Source organism: Pleurodeles waltl, chromosome 3_1 (assembly GCF_031143425.1).
Source record: "Pleurodeles waltl isolate 20211129_DDA chromosome 3_1, aPleWal1.hap1.20221129, whole genome shotgun sequence".
Lineage (NCBI taxonomy): Eukaryota > Metazoa > Chordata > Amphibia > Caudata > Salamandridae > Pleurodeles > Pleurodeles waltl.
Window position 1 is genome coordinate 203716714 of NC_090440.1, and position 12223 is coordinate 203728936.

Consider the following 12223-nt stretch of genomic DNA (forward strand, 5'->3'; position numbering starts at 1 on the left):
CAGGAATGGTTCAGTTCAGCCCTTTCTGGACATTTTTAATACAATAAACGTGCAACGAAAAAACAAAGAGTAAGAATGTCAAAGACTTTCATACATTTCTGTCATAGTTGTTTCTTAAGTAATTTGAAACTGTCTAATGGTTGTTTTTCCCTTCGATACCCTCGTCCCTCTACATGAATTCGATGTTTTACAATTCGTATTGAGTACTGTATCTTACACTTAAACTCAGAATTGAAAAACACTAGACAGGGGGATTTATCTTGGCACCTCACCTAAATATTGTCATTCATCGTTTCTCTAAGAGCTAATTTACAACCACAAGCTTTCACAAGGAATAATTTAGTTTTCCAAAAAATCTGAATGACTTCCAAAATTTTGGCCGTGGAATTTTATGACTTCCTCAAAGAATATTGAAACCTTATGGCTGACGGGAGGTATATAGTGAAGAAAGCTAAATGTGAATGCACTTAAGGAAGAGAGAGACATATTACCTGCTCAAGATTGAAATACAGAGACAGATCTGGACAGCAGAACAAGACCACACATAAACAATGAGACATTGGCCATATGTAAAATCAGTGCATGTCCTCTTGCACTCATTCAAAAATGTAAACCATGAACTACACCCATGTGCAATTCTGCCCGAGAATTGCTAATTTCACAACTCTGAAAGAAAAAAAGTATTTCTTGAATGACTAGAGTTAACTGAAAAGCTGAAGAATCTCCAACAGCTTGTGACACCAGCAGAGATCTAAAAAGAGTACTGCAGTATGTGGGCATCTAAAGCATTAACAAAAAGTGCAAGCCCATAAATATATAATATAAAGCTTTATTGAATTTATAGCAAAAAAGAGAATGACATTTTGACAGCTGGAGACCAGTAACCTCATCATATGACTGAAACCCAGTTGCAGTAATTCAGCTGTTGCAAGATACAGCTGAGACCACAAGGGTAAGGAGCCAACCAAATAACTTCAATTGGCTGAACAAATAGATCCTTAACTGCCTACAGTTTAAAAGAGAGTGGAAGCCTTTCGTCATTGAATGGGGAAGAGTGAGTCAGAAAGATCATGAATAGGCTCACAACAAGAAAGAATCCCTGGAATACTTGAATGAGAGGTCATGGTAAACACCCTCATGCACCCATTACAACACTTTTACATTGATGCTAACCTTGACACTAGTAAGGCTTGACTCCAGTCAACCAACCAGGCCCCCAAAATAACCTACATCTCTTACCAAAAGGAGGACATAAAAGTGGTGGTTTATGGGAACAAACCAATTGATTTGGTGGGGTATTTTTAAGGGTGATTGGAATTTCAGGGCATCAAAACCAACTCAAAATTATATATTGTTAGGGATGGTTCCTGTCTTGTGGGGTTACCCCAGCAGAGGGATCTGCTAATCACACTGGATCCCAACCATCCTGAGGAGGTTATAGGTGCAAGGCCAGGAGTGAACACAGCAGGCAACCCGACACGGGTGGAGACATTTGAAGAGGTCTTCAAGAAAAAAATGGGTTTGCTAAAGGGATTTGAACTTAAGATAATTTTAAAACTTGGAGCATGTCCCTGATTGCATAAGCTGTAGATGATGTCTGTGGTGGTGAGAGAGCCTTTGCGGGATGAACGGAAAGGTTTGTGTAAGGAAGGTGTTATTGAAGAGATCAAGGTCTCTGGATGGTTAGTCCCAGCAGTTTTAGAAAGGAAGGGAAACTGGGATCTACAGCTCTGACTGGACCTCCATGATCTCAAAAAAGCCATATGGGTGGATGCCCATCCCTTGCCCAAAATTAGTGATTCGCTGTTGACAATCAAAGGGGAAAAAAAAATTTCCATGCTGGATTTGCTGTCAGCATCTCATCAGATCTCTCTACACCCCTAGTTGAGGCCTCTTGCATCATTAATTTCAACTGAGGGGGCCTTTGTTTCAGATGCATGCCATTTGGATTGGCATTACCTGTGACGGTGTTCCAGAGAGTCATGCACCAAATATTTAAGGCAGAGAAAAAAGTGGCATACTTCCCAGATGCCAGCCTGGTATTTTGTGAGAGTGAGGTAAAACATGATAAGACCTTCCACTCTGTCTTGGAAACACTGCAGATCATGCTTTAAGTATCAAGTTAGACAAATGTAAAACTGGGACAAGAGGAGTTTGAGTATTTGCTTTACTGGCTGGATGAACATGGTGTGGCTCCAAAGCTGAAGCTGGTTAAGGCAATAGAAGATGCCTCATCACCTCGGAATATGGACCAATTCCATTAATTCCTGGGCTACTATTCCCATTTTGTCCAGATGTTCGCAGATAGAAACAAAAGCACGCAGGAGTTGATGGTACAGAATGTCAAGTTCGAGTGGAGTGAAGAATGTAAAAATGAATTTGTGCAGCTGAAAAAGAGTAGAGCTTTAGCTCTGGCTCTAATAAGTTTTGGCACACATAACAAGAGCATAATTTTTACCAATGATACAGTGTTGCAGCAGTGTTGGATTGTGAGCAGTTTTAAAGTAGTATGAGGATAGTAAGTAAGAGACCTTCGCATACACTTCACAAACTTTAAAGGAGCAGAGTTGTACTCCACAATTGAAAAAGAAGGTCTGGCTTGCTGGTTGGTAGTAAATCACTTCAGAAAGTTTGTATGGGGAACAGATTTCCTTATTCACACTGATCATTGTCTGTTGGTAGATGTTTTCAAAAGAAAGAGTACGTGCCACGCTTCATGTATGATTACCTGATGGGTTTTTAAAATGTTGGCATTCACTTTCACCATAGAGTATGTTCCTGGCAAGAAGAATGTGGTTGTAGACTGCCTGTCAGAATTACCAGTGGACATTCCGGGTGAGGTAGGTGAAAATAAGGAAGAGTGGCTGGTAGCAAGTGTAAGTGTATTCATGGCTAGGTGAATACTTCATGAGGAGTGGGTCCAGGCAGGAGGATGCCGGCCAAAGGGAAGGCATCAGGAGAAGCAGAATCTTTCTGAAATGTGAGTGTGGCGTTATCTGTGGCTGGTGTAGTAATTTTGAGAGGCGAATTGTTGGTGTTGCCCGAAGCATTAATGAACCACATTCTCAGGTTAGCACATAAAGGTCTCACAGGCATGAGTGCTATCAAGAGGAGAATAAAGATGGAATATGGATGGCCAGGATTAGATGAGAATGTTGAAAGATCAGTTAGGGAATGTGTGCTGTGTGCCTGGAGTGATAAATCACAAAGAACGGTGGATTATCCGCTGTTGGAGAGTGCCAAAATGGATGCCCCTTCAAATAAAATTGAGTTGAATATCTCTGTCCCTTATTGAGTCAGGATGCGCTCAAAATATGCTTTAGTGGTCATTGACTATTTTTCAAGGTGGCCAGAGGTCATATATAGAGATCATGTGACCACAAGGGATGATTTAGGATTTTTGGATGGTGACTGAAAATGGGGTACAGTTTGTCTCTCAAGAAACGAAGGCATTTTTAAAGATCAAAGGTGTGGAACACATATGATCATTGGTGTATTACCCCAGAGTAGTGGTCTCGTTGAGAGGTGGAACAGAACTCTCAAGGAGGGTTTACAATTGGTGGTAAATCAAGGTAACCAGTGGAGGTGTGCCGTGAGTAAATCGTTGTGGGCGTACTGCACTACACCTAACAGTATCACAGGGAAAGTACCTTTGAAGTCATGCGAGGAAAGAAGGCAAGAGATGTGATCTCCAAGGGTGTGGAAAAGAGGTATTTTTCTGATGGGTTGTTGGGAGAATAGACAGGTATCAGTCAGAAGTTTCTAAAAAGAGAATGGGTGTGTGAGATGAAATTGCGGAAAGTGGACAAGGATTTGGCAAATTATTCAGATTTATTACAAGTGGAGAAAATGTATCCCTACACTGTACTTGTTGAGTGACAGTAATGTGTAGAGTTACAAGAAAGTAGTGAAGATGCCTGATTGAAAAAGAAAGACAGCATGGGTTATGAGAGGGCCTGGCGAATACCTGTCTGGCATAATGACTGTGTGGTGCGTTAAACACTTTATGCTGTGATTAGATATTCATTTATAGGTTGAGCATAGCAGCATGCAAGTGCTGCTTTTCTGATGTGTTGGTATGTATCTGGGATTTTAACCACGGCCACCTCACGCCCATCACTACCACTCCTTCATGGGCTTGCCCTTCAAAAACCCTTTATTTTCATTGGCAAATGCTTTACGTTTGTCCCTCCTTGGGGCGGTTTAGTTACCGGCCTTGGACATCGCCCCTATTACATGGCTAATTGCACTTTTGCCGATATGTTTGACTGCGAGAAAACATATTTTTCCTTTTGTGTGCTGCTTGACGCTGATGCCGTGGCGCTTTGAATCGGCTCGCTAATGTGAAACTGTATTAATTTTCATTTTCAATATATGTGGCAAGAAAAGTCCGGTTAGGAGTTTACAACGCTAATAGCTCTAACTCGAGCAAATGCGAGACCCATTGCATTGCAAAAGCTTGTTCTTTTTATTGAGATCCTTTTGTTATGGATTTTGTTTTCCACGTAACCAACCAGCATTAGTATTATAGTACGTTCTTTTCCTCCTTTGCTTAGTTGTACATTGTAAGTGCATTTTAGTCTTTAAGATTTGTTGTATTCTTATAGTTTTATATATGCATATATATGTATGGAGGGAGGGGGATGTGCTGTATTTCAGTTCTGCAGTGCACGCCCCGTCTGACGTGCCATGGCGTCCCAAGGAGAATACCTTGGGGATTCTAGTGAGAACGGTGGTCGGAGATTACAGTTGGTGACTGCTGGCTGCCAGCCTCATCCTTGTTTGCTGTACATTTACCGACAAGTAAATAGAGACCTCCATGATTAGTTATCTGGAAGGCTGTTCTTTTCACGTTTATAATAAAGAGGAAAGTATTTCATCCATGTCAGCCAAACTTTGAATCAAGCCTTAAGTTTGTTTACTACTCCTGAGGTGCACAGGAGGTGTGAGTCAATCATTTGTTTCTCTGAAAGGGTTACAATCCTGTGGCTGATGGGCCACACTAAATGAGCAGGGGAATCTCAGGTTGTATCACAAAGGGTAAAAGCCCACAAAACAAACTGCAAACGAAATATCCAAATTAGCATTTCTGCAAAAACAGGTAAATAAAATGAATACGATTTGGTGACTAAACTATTCTTGAATACTCGAAACTCTGTTTTAAATCTTAAATATAAGCTGTATCACCCAAGCTGCGTCACCCACCCTGGGACACTGACGAGGGAGTCTAGAAAGCATTGCCAATGAGAGGTCAGGCATTGTAAGGGCAGCAGGCAGAATGAGTGGTTCCCTTCTGACAGCACTGAGACGGAATACAATCATGGATCGCATCCAGGGTGGAGACACTTTTAATCTTACTTCATGTGCAGTATGTAGATGGTGGCTCAAAGGTTTCTTGATTCAGAGGCTGCTTAGGATGTAGCCATGAGACAGCGTATGTGGACCCAGGCCTGCCCTATAATTTGTCTGATATAGAACTCAGCACGAAGTCTCCTGAAATGCAAGACACTGGCTCTCTTCCTGCTTTCAGTTAATTATTTATCCACCATATTGATGGGCGGGCTCTTCGGGAAGGGAGGGGTTACAGCATCTTGTAGGCCACGCTCCGTGGAAGCCATAAAGGCTCAGAGAGTTACACTTGGGTAACATGCAGTGATATTTTCTTGCATTCCTAATTAATTATTCAGGAGCCCTTTCAGTGTAATTACACAGCTTTTAGGTCGCACTTTGCCTGCTTATTATCCTTATTGGATGGATGCCAAGGGAGGCGGCACGCAACGCCAGACACAACTGCCTGAAGACGGGCACCGGAGGCCTGGATATCCACTATTGCTGGCCGCATTGAGCTGGAGCTTTGCAGCACACGCAGTGACACGATTGCAGCCATTCTAGACAACACTCAGACATACGTGGCTGTCCAATGCATGCTCAAATGTTGTTATCCACACATAGTCACAACAGGAAGCTACCAAGTAAACTACGAAGACTCATACACCAGGATGCAATAATAAAAACGCCATCAATGAAATCACTTTATGTAAAATGATAGATGAGTATCAGTGAAATACGAGGAGGTCTGAGGAGGACTGAGGGGTCCTGAGTGACAAAAAATAGATACAAGTGAAGCTCGAGGTGTCTATGATGTCACTCTGAACCCCAAAGTGAAAAACATCCCGTAATTCACTTTTTACCCATCTATAATTTTATTTTAGGTATAGCCCTCATTGTTATGCAGAGGCAGATGACTAATGTGGAGAGATATGCAACTTAATCTCTGCTCGGTATCCCATATATTAAAAAAAAAAAAATACATGGCCTCCTGCCACTCACCCCCACCGCTGTCTGTGCCTTCTCTTCCCTTAAATACAGAAGCTGTGATCACTGCTTCCAGGGTTGCTCTAGCAGGCTCTTAGTGAGCCCAGCCAGAGAACCCTAGAATTCCTTTATGACATAGCAGCCATAGGTGACAGCTTTTGTTAACAAATGTTGCTACATTGTAGCAGTAAGTTACTGAGTTTGAATACAGTTATGCATGCTAGTGGCTCTCTGCCAGAGCCATGCTTAACATATAGAATTACAGATGGGTAACTGAATATTTCAGGGATTTTTTGCAATCAGGGGTTTTAAGTGACGACAAATTGACAACAAGAGTGAAGGCCACAAAATCATCTGTCCCTGCTTTCAGTTGCTATGCAGGGGCAGAGTGATAATGGGGGGAGTCATACATAACTTCAGTGTCCAAAATGTTATCAACAAAAAAGTTACCTGCCCCGCTGCCACCTATCCTCACATCTCTTTGCTCCCTCTTCAGAAGCTGTGATTCTTGCTCGCTAGTGCTGCTCTAACAGCCTCTCACAGAGCCCTGCCAAAACAACCTGGAATTCCTTTATGACACAGTAACCACGTCACAGCAGTCTATTACTGGATTTAGAATCTAGTCATTAATTTACATTCTGATTCAAGAAGTCACTAATGGTCAATTATACTAACTTCAGTGATATTGTAATACACACAAATGTACTTCTCCCCACATACAACACAAGAGACACTGCATGCCACAGTGGCCCCTTGTGTGCCCTCCCACTGATGTATAGAAGAGGTCATGCAAAGCACCCTCAGGCATTAATTTTCACACATATTAATACAAGTGGCCATGCACACAAAACCACTATTGCAGCCCACACACAAGGTAAAACCAGGGGCCGTGCAATGTACTTACAGTTTCTGTTGCTCACACATTCTGGCTGTGACCATGTAAAGCCCACGCAGACTCTACTTCCCACAAATGTAGAAACCAAGGGCTATACAACGTACGTACGCCTCTGTTACTCGCACATTCTGTCAATGTCCATGTAATACCCACAGAGGCTCTACTACCTACACATGCTGAAACCAGGGGCTATGCAATGTACATGCAGCCTCTGTTGCGCACACATTCTGGGAATAACTATGTAATGCCCACAGATGCTCTACTATCTACACATGCCGAAACCAGGGGCCCTGCTATGTATACTAAACCACTCTTTCTGAACATAGTAACACCAATAACCACAGAGAGTGTAGCTAGCCTCTGCTGCTCACAGATGCTGACACCAGTGGCCATATTTTGCACACAGATTTTATTTAGCATGCACACTCATTCTGGGGGCCTTGGCACCAACATATAGCACCTACTTCTGGTAGTCTGACTTCTGGTGTCATGCAAAGCTCATTCACTACACACATATAAATACTCAGAAGAGGCCATGACAAGCACACACCACCTTAAACTGACTGACAAGTGGCATGCAACATACACGCAATCTCCACTTGTGCACACACTGACAGAAATGACCACGGTATGCAAACTCAGTGATTACTGCTCAAACACACACCCGGACAAAAGGGACCTTGAATATGTACACATTTAATACTGTTTTTAGTTTGATACAAGATGTTTGAGTGTACACACACTCACACCAGGATAATGCAACGTATACACAACCTCTTCTGCAGTTCCAAATACTGACACAACTATTTGACCTGATATCCTTGGTGTGGTTTCCCCTAACTTTTTGACGCCTGATCTCCTGTTTTATTTTTCTGACTCATTTTGCTGTCTGGAAGGATTCTGTGCACTTGACCACTGCTAACCAGTGCTAAAGTGCAGGGGCTCTGTACTCTAAACAAGGTAACATTGGCATATCCACAGTTGGCATATTTAAGTTACTTGTAAAGTGCACCATGTGTGCCCAGATCCTGTAAATTAAATGCTGCTACTGGGCTTGCAGCACTGATTGTGCCACCGACTACAGAAGTCCTTCAAACATGGCTCACGCTCCCACTGAAGAGCCTGTTTCAGCAGTTGTAAATTGCCATTTTGACCTGGCAAGTGCACCCACTTGCCAGGCCCAAACCTTCCTTTTTATTGCATGTAAGTCACCCCTAAGGCAGGCCCTAGTTAGCCCCAAGAGCATGGCGCAGATGTCAAGATAGTGAAAAACTCTTAAATTCATTTTTCACTATTGCAATGACTATCTCTCCCATAGACGAGCCTTAAAACATCTTCTAAGTGTAATTTCCAATTGGGAAAAGATAGAAGTGTGGAGTTTGGCATCTCTGGACTCACAATTTGAAATCACAACTTATGGTTAAGTCAGATTTTAAATTGGAAGTCTGATGTCACTTTTAGAAAGTTGACATTTTCTTGCTTTCACCATTGTGTGCCTTTGCCTGTCTCTGAATACCTGTCTGGGGTAGATGGCAGCTGGACTTCTAGATAGTCACACACAAAGGGAGCTTGGGTGTGACATTTGCATCCTGATGGCCCATCACCAGGCTGATGGGTCTTCCTGGGCTAGATGGGTAGGAGGAGCTGGCACACCTGAATAGGGCTAGAGATGTGCCTCTCCACACATGAAGGGCTGCATGATCACCTGTAGAGTGCCTGTTGCCAGGAAAGGAAGGGGAGGAGCCTTGCGATCTTCAAAGACCTCTTTTGAAGTCTTTCCCACTTCAAAGACACATTTTGGTATAAGCATTGAACCTCAAACCCCACCAAATCAGTTCACTTTTGAATCCTGAGGAGACTCTACCAAGAAGAGGAGTTGTGCTGCCAGGAGGGGCAGCCAATTTGCTGCTTGCTCTGCTTTGTTGCCCTGTTGCCTCCTCATTACTGTGCTGCTATTAGGGACTTCCACTTTGCAAATTGCTCTGCTGTGTTGGCCTGCTTCTTCTTGCAGTGAGAAGGACTATTCCTGGTCTACAGCCTCAAAGGACATCTCAAGTAACTCCAAAAGCTTGTTGGCTTGCCCCCGTTGGAAATCTCAGGGTTTTCAAAGGTTTTAACTGTGCACTGCTACTGTGGGACTCTGTCACTGGTGAGTCCGGTAGCAGTGCATCTCAATAAGGAACTGTGTACTTAAAAACTCTGAGAGTGCAACACGTACCCTCCGACCAGCATGTGCTGAACGCTTCTTCATTCACCAAAGCCAACAGGTGATGAGCGTTTCTTTGTTCACTAGAGTCAGCGCATGCTGAGTGCTTATTTGTTTACCAAAGTCAGCACGTGTGGAGTGCTTCTTCCTTCACCAAAGTCAGTGTGTGCCAAGCGTCGCTTTGTTTACCAAGCAAGTGCAGGGAAGGTGTCTTTATTCACCAAAACCAGTGTTGTAGCACTTCGTCGATCACCAAGACCTGCGTGTGTACAGTGCGGGCCAACATCCTGCACTGCTGCGCTGTGTCCGGCCCAGCAGCTGAAAATGAGGGCATCTGCACAAAGCTGTCCAGATGCCAATATGTGAGTAAGGGGAGAAGGCCAACTGCTCAGCCTCCACGCGTGCATACCCAGCGCAATCATGTGCCACAGTTCTGGGCTGCCTGTTGTATACTTTTGATCCACATTGATTTCCAACCTTGAGGGGCCGAGGAAATCAAAATCCTCTGCAAACCAAAACTTTCATTATGAGTGCCTTTCTAGCACTCCGCTAAAGAGAACTTACCATAATTCCCTGATAGGGAACACCTGCATATTTCTAAGCACTGTGAATTCAATACTACACTTAAACAGTGATGACCTATGCAAATGTAATTGGATTTTTATTATTTGGGTCTAAGTTTAATCAGATAAATAATCCCTATTTTTCTAAACTGATGTGGAGTCTTCTTGTGGTATCTTCACTGTGCTACTGTAATTCAAGTGCTGCACAATTACTTAACACGTTGCCTCTTAGGTTACACCTGACTGCTTTGTGCAAAGCTACCAAAGGGTGAGCACAGGTTAATTTAGGAAGTGTAACTGATTTACCCTGACTGGGATTATGGTCCCTACTTGGACAGGATGCATACACTGCCAACTAGTGACTGAATTTCTAACAACCATGAAATGCATACTTGTTGAAGGTGTATATTGGATGGTGTACCATGGGTGCACACAGACTTCTTCCTACTCTCCATCCCTCACAGCTGCCAAAGTCATGATATCTGTGCAGAGTACACTACAGCTCCTCTGTGCACTGAGTAATCTGCTTTATTGACACTCTCACACAGTTGGTAATCCTACTACATTCTAGAGAATTTGAAGGTTTTGATTGTTTTCCATTTTGTGCATTTTTGATAAATTCCTACATTTGTTCGTAGTCAATGTTTATTCTTCGCAGTCCTTTTTGCAGTTAGACAGGGAAGTTGGCAGGTCTGTAAATGATACAGTCCATAGAAACAGTAGCCTCTGTAGGACTTTGTCTGCGTTCCAAGTCGAGACCCTAGTCTATATTGAATATAAGAATGCCACTCTTTGTCTTGCACATTTAAAATTAAGTTTTTGAGTTACAAAAACTTTGCCACATATTGATAAATAGATTTTAAATGTATACAATATGGCTTACAGAAATTCAGCATGGCATATTTGGACGTTTAAAATTGAAGGGAAGGTAGCAGGAGTAAACAATTTTGATTCTTCATTCAAGTGGAAGGTTAGCTGAAATTTCACAGGAATGTATTTTTGTCAAATGGTGTAAATTGGTTGAACAATTTGCGAGAAAGTATATTAAAGAGACCATTTTTGCACATTTTCTATAATGTGTGAAAGTTATCACAAGTCACACTTAATCAGTCGAGCTAGTAAAGCTACAGAAATTTATATGGTTTCTCCCTATTGACCCTGGATTCTGGATACTAGGACTCCACTGGTTAGAAGGGACTTTGTATATAAGTTGCCTTTTCACTTGTGCGCAGAAGTGCAGACTACTAGGTATTGAAATGTATGGGCCGATATTATCCTAGGAACAGCCTTTAGAAGAATAGATTTCATTGTTCAATGCCAGCTTTGATGAAAAACTCTGGCAGTGATTTGTTCCCATTTTATATTGTTGTTTCTACACTTTGGCGGTCATTCCGCCCGCCATGTGGTCACCGCCGAATGACTGCCCCGCGGTCAAAAGACCGCAGCGGCCATTCCAACTTTCCCGCTGGGCCGGCGGGCGACCGCCAAAAGGCCACCCGCCGGCCCAGCGGGAAAGCCCCTGCAACAAGGAAGCCGGCTCCGAATGGAGCCGGCGGAGTTGCAGGGGTGCGACGGGTGCAGTGGCACCTGTCGTGATTTTCACTGTCTGCTATGCAGACAGTGAAAATCTTTGTGGGGCCCTGTTAGGGGGCCCCTACACTGCCCATGCCAGTGGCATGGGCAGTGCAGGGGCCCCCAGGGGCCCCACGACACCCGTTCCCGCCATCCTGGTTCTGGCAGTGAAAACCGCCAGAAACAGGGTGGCGGGAAGGGGGTCGGAATCCCCATGGAGGATTCCCTGGGCCAGGGGAAAACCGGCGGGAAACCGCCGGTTCCCCTTTTCTGACCGCGGCTTTACCGCCGCGGTCAGAATAGCCCTGGAAGCACCGCCAGCCTGTTGGCGGTGCTTCCGCGGTCCCCGGGTCAGAATGACCCCCTTTATCTCATATGTGTGAAACACTGAGGTTCACGCCACCACCACATTAACGTGTGCAGTGGCATAACAAAACTTGAGTCACCCCCTGCAAAGCACCTGGAAAGGGTCCCCTTTCCCCATGACCCAGTCAGGGGACTGCCGCCCGTGCACAGTGTACTGTGCTGAGTAGGCCCCCCTTGCGCTTGCTCCCCTGATTCCCCCCCCCGCCTAGCAGGGGCTGTGGGGCCTTTGTTATGCCACTCAACTCGTGGCACATTTTTAACTCGGTCTTTTCAGGGACGAGCGCAAAGCGCTCCGTCCCTCTTCTA

At 43.9% G+C, this 12223-nt stretch overlaps 1 protein-coding gene across 15 annotated transcripts in view; it reads left to right on the forward strand.

The window, feature by feature from the left end:
- LINGO1 (leucine rich repeat and Ig domain containing 1) overlaps positions 1-12223 on the forward strand; it is a 3157620-nt gene that overhangs the window by 2824984 nt on the left and 320413 nt on the right. The window lies entirely within an intron of this gene.